Raw genomic sequence first — 12,954 nt, 5'->3', positions numbered from 1 at the left:
AGAATCTGTGTGAACTAGATGGAAACTAGAATCTGCATGAACTCGTTTGGGCCATTTAACATTAAACATCCAGAATCTGTGTTAACTGGATGAAAACTAGAATCTGTGTGAACTAGTAAAGACCATTTCTGATATAGTATAAGACAGTAAGGTGCACCTGTAATTGTTTTAAACCTGTACCCCATTTTAGAAGTATTGAAATATGTAAATGTATGATTGCATTATCCTAGGAACTAACCATGAGATAGAAATGAGAAAATATTCCTGCAGGTTAAAATATACTGCTCAAAAAAATAAAGGGAACACTTAAACAACACAATGTAACTCCAAGTCAATCACACTTCTGTGAAATCAAACTGTCCACTTAGGAAGCAACACTGATTGACAATAAATTTCACATGTTGTGCAAATGGAATAGATAACAGCTGGAAATTATAGCCAATAAGCAAGACACCCCAATAAAGGAGTGGTTCTGCAGGTGGAGACCACAGACCACTTCTCAGTTCCTATGCTTCCTGGCTGATGTTTTGGTCACTTTTGAATGCTGGCGGTGCTTTCACTCTAGTGGTAGCATGAGACGGAATCTACAACCCACACAAGTGGCTCAGGTAGTGCAGCTCATCCAGGATGGCACATCAATGCGAGCTGTGGCAAGAAGGTTTGCTGTGTCTGTCAGCGTAGGGTCCAGAGCATGGAGGCGCTACCAGGAGACAGGCCAGGACATCAGGAGACGTGGAGGAGGCCGTAGGAGGGCAACAACCCAGCAGCAGGACCGCTACCTCCGCCTTTGTGCAAGGAGGAGCAGGAGGAGCACTGCCAGCCCTGCAAAATGACCTCCAGCAGGCCACAAATGTGCATGTGTCTGCTCAAACGGTCAGAAACAGACTCCATGAGGATGGTATGAGGGCCCGACGTCCACAGGTGGGGGTTGTGCTTACAGCCCAACATCGTGCAGGACGTTTGGCATTTGCCAGAGAACACCAAGATTGGCAAATTCGCCACTGGCGCCCTGTGCTCTTCACAGATGAAAGCAGGTTCACACTGAGCACATGTGACAGACGTGACAGAGTCTGGAGATGCCGTGGAGAACGTTCTGCTGCCTGCAACATCCTCCAGCATGACCGGTTTGGCGGTGGGTCAGTCATGGTGTGGGGTGGCATTTATTTGGGGGGCCGCACAGCCCTCCATGTGCTCGCCAGAGGTAGCCTGACTGCCATTAGGTACCGAGATGAGATCCTCAGACCCCTTGTGAGACCATATGCTGGTGCGGTTGGCCCTGGGTTCCTCCTAATGCAAGACAATGCTAGACCTCATGTGGCTGGAGTGTGTCAGCAGTTCCTGCAAGAGAAAGGCATTGATGCTATGGACTGGCCCGCCCGTTCCCCAGACCTGAATCCAATTGAGCACATCTGGGACATCATGTCTCGCTCCATCCACCAACGCCACGTTGCACCACAGACTGTCCAGGAGTTGGCGGATGCTTTAGTCCAGGTCTGGGAGGAGATCCCTCAGGAGACCATCCGCCACCTCATCAGGAGCATGCCCAGGCGTTGTAGGGAGGTCATACAGGCACGTGGAGGCCACACACACTACTGAGCCTCATTTTGACTTGTTTTAAGGACATTACATCAAAGTTGGATCAGCCTGTAGTGTGGTTTTCCACTTTAATTTTGAGTGTGACTCCAAATCCAGACCTCCATGGGTTGATAAATTGGATTTCCATTGATTATTTTTGTGTGATTTTGTTGTCAGCACATTCAACTATGTAAAGAAAAAAGTATTTAATAAGATTATTTCTTTCATTCAGATCTAGGATGTGTTGTTTAAGTGTTCCCTTTATTTTTTTGAGCAGTGTATTATTGAAAAACAACTAATAACATTGTGTGACTCTGATATGAGAGTTGTGTGAATGTGGAAATGAGTCTTTGAAGTTTGGATAGTAACATATAGAAATATGCTTAAATCAGATGATTGAAATTTGGATAATAAGCTTTGATATAACGGCATCTTTGGGTTCCATTCCTTCACTGCCCATCATAGAATATCACAGGGTGGTATTGAGAGCGGGATGATATTTTAGAAAGCATCAGAAGGTCTATAGTTCCTGAGAGGCTTGAATTTTGCCGTGGTCTCTGGGAGGTTAGAGAACCGTTGAAGATCCCATGACTGGCCGGTCATTGTCCGGGAAACAAAAGTAACATTTTTTGGTTCAGCTGGGAGTATGTTTGGAGAGCTGCTTCGTAGCTGTGGAGTCCTTGAAAAAGCAAATGGAATGGTTGTCGTGAATACCTAAGAATTTCTTATGTTTTATATGGATTCTGTGAAGATATGAAAATATGATGAATTGTATGTGTGTATAATCGATTACTAGAGATTTGATAAAGTAATTCTGGGAATATAATTAGATACAATTTAAACCACCCATACGTAGACGTACGTAGGTTTTGAGTTGGTATCTTTCATGGATAATTTTATAAAGGTGAGGTTTAAGCAACCCAAACATACCCTCGTAAAACTGACTATCCTGCCGATCCTTGACTTCGGCGATATCATTTACAAAATAGCCTCAAACACTCTACTCAGCAAATTGGATGCAGTCTATCACAGTGCCATCCGTTTTGTCACCAAAGCCCCATATACAACCACCATTACGACCTGTATGCGCTCGTTGGCTGGTCCTCGCTACATATTCGTCGCCAAACCCACTGGCTCCAGGTCATCTATAAGTCTTTGCTAGGTAAAGCTCCGCCTTATCGTAGCACACGCTCCAGCAGGTATATTTCACTGGTCATCCCCAAAGCCAACACCTCTTTGGCTGCCTTTCCTTCCAGTTCTCTGATGCCAATGACTGGAACTAATTGCAAAAATCACTGAAGTTGGAGACATTCTGAACCTTGTTTGAAGTCAGGGAGCTAATGAAATGTAAAAGTTAAAAAAATTCATGTAAAAACGTGTGAGATGAAAATGGACAAAGTAAAGGGTGTGCAATGTCTAGGCCCACTGAGTGGACATTCTGAACCTTGTCTGAAGTCAGTAGGTCACATGACCAAGAAGCTATTGACATTTTTAAGTTTGAGAAATTAATGTAAAAACGTGTGAGATGAAAATGGACAAACTAAAGGGTGTGCAACATAGATGGGTATTCAGTGGACATTCTGAACCTTGTTTGAAGTCAGTAGGTCACATGGCCAAAAAGCTATTGAAATGTTTAATTTAGAAAAATTCATGTAAAAACGAGTGAGATGAAAATTGGCAAACTAAAGGGTGTGCAATGTGTAGGCCCACTGACTATACATTCTGAACCTTGTTTGAAGTCAGTAGGACATATGACCAAAGAGTTTTGAAATTCAAAAATGTAAATAAATAGTTTAAAATAGTGTGAGATGTAAATTGACAAAAGTGTGTGCAATATGTGTCTATGCCATCGGGTTAGCTACAACCAGTTTTGAAAGTTTTAGGAGTAATTGTTAAAGAGCTATTGAAATTTGAAAAATTAGATTTGTCACTATGTTGACGGTTCCTAACTGCTGTTGGTGGACGTAAGGAAAACTACAGGAGAATATCCGTCGCATATCCAACCTGAAACTGACTTTCCCTCGGTCACCTCTTATGGCAGACCTTGTGGATCTGCTGCCATAGGTTTGGGTTTTCTTTTTAACAAAAGTACTGAGTGGAGGGGGATCTTGAATACAGTGTATTGCACAAGATTTTTCCAACTCAGGAGCTCATGCTTTCTGAGGATGTAACAGTGATGATGGCTACTGGGCTTCCTATCAAGCACTTTGAGAGCCTGTTTGCAGACAGACTGAATGGGATTTAAAGTTGTACAGCAAGTTTGGGCCCAACTAGTCAAGTAGTATGTTAAGTGGGGGAGTATCATAGATTTGAGGTACAGTTTTGCTACCTCTGTAGTCAAACAAATTCGTATGTATTGGAAATTAGCAAGGTTGAATTTGGTTATTTGAGTTACCTTTTTCACCTGTTTTTTAATAAGCCTAGGCGTACCGCTAGCGGGACAACTTCCAGTGAAACTGGAGAGCACGCAATTCATATAAATAATCATAAAAATGATGGATATTAAACATTTAGGTACATATAAGTGTCTTATATCGGTTGAAAGCTTAAATTCTTGTTTGTCTAACTGCACTGGCTGATTTACAGTAGCTATTACAGCGAAAACATGCCATGCGATTGTTTGAGGACGGCGCTGCACATAAAAATATTTTTCCACCGGCACAGGTTTCATAAATTCACAAATAGCGATTAAATATTCACTTACTTTTTGAAAATCTTCCTCTGATTTGTCATCCAAAGGGTCCCAGCTATAACATGTGGTGTCGTTTTGTTAGATAAAATCCTTCTTTATATCCCAAAAAGTCTGTTAAGTTGGCGCCATCGATTTGAGTAATCCACTCGTTCAACATGCAGAGAAAGGAATTTGAAAATCTACCCCTAAACTTTGTTTCAACAAGTCAAAATATGTTTCTATTTACTCCTCAGATACCCTAAAATGTAATCAAACTATAATATTTCTTACGGAAAGAAGTATGTTCAATAGGAAACCGATTTTAGCAGGTGCGTCCTGTCTTCATGGTGTGCGCAAACAATTTCCAAGACTGTGTCCCTGTACTAAAAGTGATATTTCTTATTCGTTTTGGAAGTTACATGCCTGAAACCTTGAAAATAGACTGCTGACACCCTGTGGAAGCCATAGGAATTGCATCCTGGGAGCTAATTTTCAGTATGCCCTTATACTTGCCATTGTAAGAGCATGGTTTCGCTCCCCCAAAAATATTTGGTTGGTTTTTCTTTGGATTTTCTCCTACCATATCTATTGTGTTATATTCTCCTACATTATTTTGACTGTTTTCTTTCCAATGGTACCAATTATATGCATATCCTGGCTTCAGGTCCTGAGCAACAGGCAGTTTACTTTGGCACGTCATTCAGGCAGAAATTGAGAAAAAAGGGGCCTAGCCCTAAGAGAGGTTGGAATCAAGTATGATGCCAAGGTACTTAAAATCGGATACCATCTGGAAATTTTGGAGATTTTCCTCCTGACACAGACATCTGGCTCAGTGGCATCAGTTGCCCTCTTTGTGAGGAACATGCAGACAGTTTTTTTACATTGAGATGCAAACATGAGTCACTGAGCCACTTTGTAACCTGGACCATTACAGTAGTGAGTTATTGTGTAGCTTGTTGTTTGCTATTTGCATGCACATATATCACTGTATCAACTGCATACATTTGAACTTCAGACCCAGTACAGACAAAAGGCAGATCATTAATGTACAGGCTGAACAGTATTGACCCTTGTCACGACCTCAGCTGAAGTCTGTTCCTCTCCTTGTTCAGGCGGTGTTCAGTGGTCGACGTCACCGGTCTTCTAGCCATCACCGATCCACCTTTCATTTTCCATTTGTTTTGTCTTGTTTTCCCGCACACCTGGTTTACATTCCCTCAATATTTGACGTGCATTTAACCTTCTGTTCCTCCCATGTCTGTGTGTGGAATTGTTTGTTGTAAAGTGTATGTGCACTTCAGACTGGTTTGCGACGGGTTATTTCAACCCGTATTTTGTTGTTCTGGGTGCAGTTTGTTTTGCCTCATTAAAGTGCTCCGGTTGTTACCCATTTCTGCTCTCCTGCGCCAGACTTCCCTGCAGCCAGTTACGCACCTCTTACTCCCTTGTGGCATGCCCACATCATAGCTAAGGGTGGGCGGCGGTTAGTTTTGACTATTACGCTGATGAGACAGCACAAACTTTTTGAAGGTTCTAGATTTGTTAAACAACAGGTTTATATTTTTACTAAATTAATGCAACAGGTTGAAATGATTAGATTACTGGAAAGGGGTTACGGGTTTGTTTGTTTATTTTAGGTGTCGATTTCACTCAATGAACACTGTATTTTCTGATGTGTTTTGAGTAGGATTCTTCCTTCCGAGACTGATCGAAGACCCCAACACTATGTATGTTAAGGGTTTTGTATGTTAAGGTTTTTTTAAATAAAAACAACAGTTTATTAAATGCCTGGGATCAAATATCACTGATTCCTTACGCTGAGAAATGTACTACATTACATTTAGTATTACATTTAGAGAGGTAGGGTTAGATAACAGTCCTCTGAGGTTTTGGATTGAAGTTTACACACCTTGAGTGATGTGTAGGAGTGTATGGAGTGATATGTGAAGGACTGTACTGTTGTGTTGTTTGTTCTATTCTGTTCCCGATGGGTTATAGTGTAAGGGCCGACGCCGGACAGGATATGCAGGTACGGGGAGTCAGACATTTATTCGGGAACAGACATAGAACAAGACAGGAACAGCGTCAGCACACGGGTAACACGGACATATGACAAACAATGCAGGGGAACAGAGCTGGAGAACTGGCAAATATAGGGGAGGTAATAAACAGGTGATTGAGTGAGTCCAGGTGAGTCCAATATCTCTGAAGCGCGTGACGAGGGAAGGCAGGTGTGCGTAAATGATGGTGGCAGGAGTGAGTAATGCAGGGCAGCCTGGCGCCCTCGAGCGCCAGGGGGGAAGAGCGGGAGCAGGCGTGACATATACAGTTGAAGTCGGAAGTTTACATACACTTAGGTTGGAGTAATTGAAACTCGTTTTTCAACCACTCCACAAAATTCTTGTTAACAAACTATAGTTTTGGCAAGTCAGTTAGAACATCTACTTTGTGCATGAGACAATACATTTTTCCAACAATTGTTTACAGACAGATAATTTCACTTATAATTCACTCTATCACAATTCCAGTGGGTCAGAAGTTTACATACACTAAGTTGACTGTGCCTTTAAACAGCTTGGAAAATTCCAGAAAATGATGTCATGGCTTTAGAAGGTTCTGATAGGCTAATTGACATCATTTGAGTCAATTGGAGGTGTACCTGTGGATGTATTTCAAGGCCTACCTTCAAACTCAGTGCCTCTTTGCTTGACATCATGGGAAAATCAAAAGATATCAGCCAAGACCTTAGAAAATAAATTGAAGACCTCCACAAGTCTGGTACCACATTCATCTGTACAAACAATAGTACGCAAGTATAAACACCGTGGGACCACACAGCCGTCATACTGCTCAGGAAGGAGACGCATTCTGTCTCCTAGAGAGTAGCGTACTTTGGTGCGAAAAGTGCAAATCAATACCAGAACAACAGCAAAGGACCTTGTGAAGATTCTGGAAGAAACAGGTACAAAAGTATCTATATCCACAGTAAAACGAGTCCTATATCGACATAACCTGAAAGGCCGCTCAGCAAGGAAGAAGCCACTGCTACAAAACCGTCATAAAAAAGCAAGACTACAGTTTGCAACTGCACATGGGGAGAAAGATCGGACTTTTTGGAGAAATGCCCTCTGGTCTGATGAAACAAAAATAGAACTGTTTGGCCTTAATGACCATCGTTATATTTGGAGGAAAAGGGGGGAGGCTTGCAAGCCGAAGAACACCATCCCAACCGTGAAGCATCATGTTGTGGGGGTGCTTTGCTGCAGGAGGGACATTTAAACTCAAAACTGAGTTTAAATGTATTTGGCTAAGGTGTATGTAAACTTTTGACTTCAACTGAATAATCAACCTCCTCCATATCTTGTAGTTTGAAGAAACAAAATTGAATAATATCCTAAAAATGCTCAACTAGCTATCACTATTCATGTCAATCTCAATCTATCCAACAATGTCACCAACTCACCAATTCTGAATCACACATGCGTGGTATTAGGTTAATTCTCTGATCCTTAGATGTCAGTTCATTCTGCAAAAGCTTTGATTGGTTGGAGGACGTCCTCTGGAAGTCACCACAATTACAATGTAGGTTTATGGAAGGGTGTGAGGAGCACGTGCCTCTTAAGCTTTGTATTGAAGTCAATGTAGTCAGAGGATGGGAAAATAGCTGTCCTCCCGCTATACCGTGGTGATACCCTAGAGGTGCTGTTGAGACTACTGTAGACCATTGCAAAACAGTGTGTTTTAATTAGGTTTTTGGTGATGTGAATATATTTAATATAGTTTTATCTAAAAAGGATAACTTTTTAAAGGTTTTTTATTATTTTTTATTTTTCTGAAATTCATTGAGTAGGATGGTCCTCCACTTCCTTCTCTGAGGCCTCCACTGACCAACTACACACAGACACCACACTCACTCACAGCAGTAAATGGATAGAAGAGTAATCTAGAATGACATCTCATTCACTCAGTCACTCGCCCACTGAGGGAGGGGAGATAAGAGGGAAAGGAAGCGGGAGGAGAGAAGAGAGGAAAAGGAGAGAAGAAAAGAGGGAATGAGAGGCCTGTGTTTCACCCATCTCTCTTCCACTGGGTAATTCATAATTCAATGCTATGTAGGATAATACTGCATAATTTAAAATAATTCTATATATTCAAGTATTCACAATACAGCCTTAGAAAGACCTTGATCAAAGTTCTGCTTGATGAACTTACATGCTAAATGTATGGAACTCGTGACTGTGTGGCTTTTTCACTAAACCATTTAGTACTCAACATTTTATAGATTTGTCAAAGTGAAGCATGTCCTCGATGATATTCAATTTTACACCCAGGCTTGAAGCAACCTTGACAAACTTTCTGCACATCCTTTGCATGTGGAAATAGACTAACTTCACAGGGACATTTCTGCCGAGTAAGAAGATTATAAACCCTGTGAGGTACAGGAGAGGAAGTTGTGCTGAGATGGACTGAACTAACTCCTTCCTTTTTTTCTGAGATGGTGGAAGATTTCTCTGAGATGTCTCTCTTTGTGATGTTATTTCTCATTCTCTCTCTCATTTTATATATCTTTCTCACTATTTCTCTCTCTCTCTCTCCCTGGGTGTGTATCTGTGGTAGCATCAATGTGGCTCAGCACTCTGTGATCTAGATAGAAGCTGATTGGTTGACAGGCCCAGAGCAGCGATTGGGATCTCCTCACACCTGCTTCCTATCTTCTAGCTCTGTCATCAGAAACAGGAGGACTGTATACTGTGTATGTCTGTAATTGTTTAAAGTGCTGAATACACAAACACACACACACTTCTGAATACAGCTTTGCCTTGTAACTTTCATTTTCCCCTCACTCAATATCCAAACTTATACATACAAACAACAACTTACAGATGCACACAAACAATGACTACAACTCATCTGCCTAGACACGCATGCTCACACCCCCATCCCTAGTGCCAGCATTATTGTTTGCCACTTGTTCCCCATGGTATTTCAATAAGAAATCATTAGATTGTTCCATTGTGTTAATGATGCCTGATTCATTGATTTCCACGTTTTTAGTTTATGTTTTGTCATGACGTGGCCCTTTTTGGGTATAGCTAGTGGCTTCCCCCTCCCTCTCCTACACCCAGGTTCTGTTATGTCAGGTCGTAAATTCCTGGAGGAGACTCTCTCCCCCTGGCCATGCAGAAAGAGACACATAGAGAGAACAAAGGATTTCACATGGCGAACTCCTAAATCCCCAAAATAGGGATTTGATACAAAATGTCCACTTGTGAGAAGGTGGGAATGGTCTGTGGACACTTAAGGGACGGGTATGACGAGTGTGTTTAATTTGGTGACCTCAGAGAGGACATGAAACACACATGACAATATCTCTGAATATGTACGTTTCTCAATTATGGGGTTTGCATCTACTTGTATAAAATGAATGAGTAAAGATGAAACTATTTGTGAAATGATGTTAAACCTTTAATGTGAAAGTATTGTATTCCCTTTAAAGTTTAACTAAGTCATTGGCCCGCCCCCGTGAGCACAGACATGATCTGGCATCATGGTACAGCCCTTTTCTACTGTTACAAATAAAACCCCCTCCTGAAGAAATCCTCTTCAGACCATGAGTACTTCGGTCAGCTAAGGGGGAAAAGGTTTGAGTAGAGACCACAAAAACCTCAGTGTCCGCTAAGGTTACCATGGTTGTTGAATTCCTAACCATACCACGTGGAGCATTGGCTACACGGGTGGAAATGGTTAAACTCTGAGACTATCATTCCCGACAGAATAAGAGCAAATTTTAGATAGTTATTACTAGTCTGCAGCTAGAAATTATGTCAACCTGGGATGCGAAGACCGACATCCGACGAAACATCTATTCTATGAGAACATTTCTGAATGGTACTCTGAAGGGTCCATTCTAACCACATAAGACTTCAGGGAAGCAGAGAGAGAGACACTGATGAACGGACTCTCCGCAGACTGCCAATTCCAACAGAGATCACGACAACACACTGGGTGTAAATATATATTGATTGCAATTATTCCCGAATGAGTGAGCGTTCATGTGCAAAGAATTAGCATTTCAATTAATATAATTAGCAGATAACCAACAATTTACGACGTTTGGAATGAGACTAACGTGAGGTAAAGAATACTTAATTAATTAGAAGAATAATTGATCAGATTGTAACGATTGTCGTCGGGAGACGAGGAAGCGGACCAAAACGCAGCTGGGAGCGAATACATGTTTATTTAACACACTAGAATTAAACATGTACACAAACTCAAGGAAAAACTGCCAATACGTTACGTGCTCAAATAACGAGACAACAACCCACAAACATCGTGGGGGAAAAGGAACTTAAATGTGATTCCCAATCAGACTTCACAAGCGACAGCTGTCTGATTGGGAAATCACCCCCGAGCCCAACATAGAAATAAAACACAAAGAAAGGCTATAACCAAAACATAGAAAATAAAGCATAGAAATGCCACACCCTGACCAAAATAACAGAGTTCACCTGGTCAGGGCGTGACAGTACCCCCCCTCCAACGGTGCGTACTCCCGGCGCACCAACCTAAAGTCTATTAGGGGGGGGACCCGGGTGGGCGCCTCACCCTCGGTGGAGGCTCTGGCCCCGGGCGTGTTTCTCCCCCTGCCTCCACCCTAGCCCTACCCCTCTGGCCCGGACTGGACCACTGTGGAGCGGCATGCTCAGGCTCCGGAGCGGAGCCGTCGACCGGAACAGGATTGGGCACCGGTGGACCAGACACGGGCCGTGCCGGACTGTGGACACGCACCGTGGGCTTGGTGCGGGGAACAGGAACGGGCCGGACAGGACTGTGGACACGCACCGTGGGCTTGGTGCGGGGAACAGGAACGGGCCGGACAGGACTGTGGACACGCACCGTGGGCTTGGTGCGGGGAACAGGAACGGGCCGGACAGGACTGTGGACACACACCGTGGGCTTGGTGCGGGGAACAGGGACGGGCCGGACAGGACTGTGGACACGCACCGTGGGCTTGGTGCGGGGAACAGGGATGGGCCGGACAGGACTGTGGACACGCACCGTGGGCTTGGTGTGGGGAACAGGGATGGGCCGGACAGGACTGGGGACACGCACCACTAACCTGGTGCGGGGAGCAGAGACGGGCCGGACAGGACTGGGGACACGCACCACTAACCTGGTGCGGGGAGCAGGGACGGGCCGGGCCGGACTGGGGACACGCACCACTAACCTGGTGCGGGGAGCAGGGACGGGCCGGACAGGACTGGGGACACGCACCACTAACCTGGTGCGGGGAGCAGGGACGGGCCGGACAGGACTGGGGACACGCACCACTAACCTGGTGCGGGGAGCAGGGACGGGCCAGACAGGACTGTGAACACGTACTGGTGACCTGAAGCGTGGAGCCGGTTTAGCCACTCGTCCTGGCTGGATGCCCATCCTAGCACGGCATGTGCTGGGCATGTCCACCGGACGCACTGGGCTGTGCGGGCGCACTGGCGACACAGCGCGCAACTCTGCATACCATGGCTTGGTGCGGGAAGCAGGGACGGGCCGGACAGGACTGGGGACACGCACCGTGGGCTTGGTGCGGGGAACAGGAACGGGCCAGACAGGACTGTGAACACGCACTGGTGACCTGAAGCGTGGAGCCGGTTTAGCCACTCGTCCTGGCTGGATGCCCATCCTAGTACGGCATGTGCTGGGCATGTCCACCGGACGCACCGGGCTGTGCGGGCGCACTGGCGACACAGCGCGCAACTCAGCATACCATGGCTCCTCCTCCAGATCTTCCCTCTGCAGGTCCTCAATCAAACGCCTCATCTCCTTCTCTTCCTCCGCCGTCATCCCCCACGAGAGCAGTGGTCTGGGCTCTTCCTCTGCCCTTCCGGACCACCCCATTAGCCCCCCCCCAAAAAAATTCTTGGGGCTGTTTTCCGGGCCTCCTCGACCGCCGCCTGCGACTCCGTCTACCGGCTGGCTTTTCCTCCTCGACCTGGGAATCCTTCCGCCAGGGTCCTTTCCCCGACATGATCTCCTCCCAGGTCCAGAACTCCTTTCCCTCGCGAGCCCATCTCTCGCGCTCCTTTTCCTCCCGCTGCTTGGTCCTGGTTCGGTGGGTTGTTCTGTAACGATTGTCGTCGGGAGACGAGGAAGCGGACCAAAACGCAGCTGGGAGCGAATACATGTTTATTTAACACATTAGAATTAAACATGTACACAAACTCAAGGAAAAACTGCCAATACGTTACGTGCTCAAATAACGAGACAACAACCCACAAACATCGTGGGGGAAAAGGAACTTAAATGTGATTCCCAATCAGACTTCACAAGCGACAGCTGTCTGATTGGGAAATCACCCCCGAGCCCAACATAGAAATAAAACACAAAGAAAGGCTATAACCAAAACATAGAAAATCAAGCATAGAAATGCCACACCCTGACCAAAATAGCAGAGTTCACCTGGTCAGGGCGTGACACAGATATTAAAATATCTGAAGAGTTATATTAGGAAAATTATAACTTTGTAATCTGAAGATTTTCCTTGGTGCCCTGACATCCTAGTTAATTACATTTACATGATTAGTTTAATCACGTAATAATAATTACAGAGAATTAATTTGAGAAAATAACAGTCTTCACTTTACTGATGCCAAAGACAGGACAGTTTTTTCAAGATGAGTGATGAGAAGAGAATCGTCCAGCCC

The sequence above is a fragment of the Salmo trutta genome, chromosome 4, assembly GCF_901001165.1.
Source record: "Salmo trutta chromosome 4, fSalTru1.1, whole genome shotgun sequence".
Taxonomy (NCBI): Eukaryota; Metazoa; Chordata; class Actinopteri; order Salmoniformes; family Salmonidae; genus Salmo; species Salmo trutta.
Note: the sequence above shows the minus strand (reverse complement) of the source record.